Consider the following 366-nt stretch of genomic DNA (forward strand, 5'->3'; position numbering starts at 1 on the left):
ATGGAGATTACCTCTATTGTTTGTCCATAGCGGTTGTCTGTTACCATGGAGACAGTACACAGGCTGGAGAAGAGGCTTTGCTGACCAAGAAGCTACACTGACTTTTTATTATTATTATTAAATTGATCTTAATTATTGTGCATTAACTCCTAAATGAAGACCTTTTTTATTTTTTTCAATATGCGATTACCTTTTACTCTCATCACATGTTGGTAATGATCTTTGTAATGGCATTTTTACTTATATATATATTTAAATATTACTGCTTAAAATATGCTAAAAGATGAATCTTTTTAGATGTGGAGCCAAAAATATATAGTTTTTTTCTGAAACAATAATGATTTTAAAAAGTTCAATTTTTATAGT

This window comes from Xiphophorus hellerii, chromosome 11, assembly GCF_003331165.1.
Source record: "Xiphophorus hellerii strain 12219 chromosome 11, Xiphophorus_hellerii-4.1, whole genome shotgun sequence".
NCBI lineage: Eukaryota > Metazoa > Chordata > Actinopteri > Cyprinodontiformes > Poeciliidae > Xiphophorus > Xiphophorus hellerii.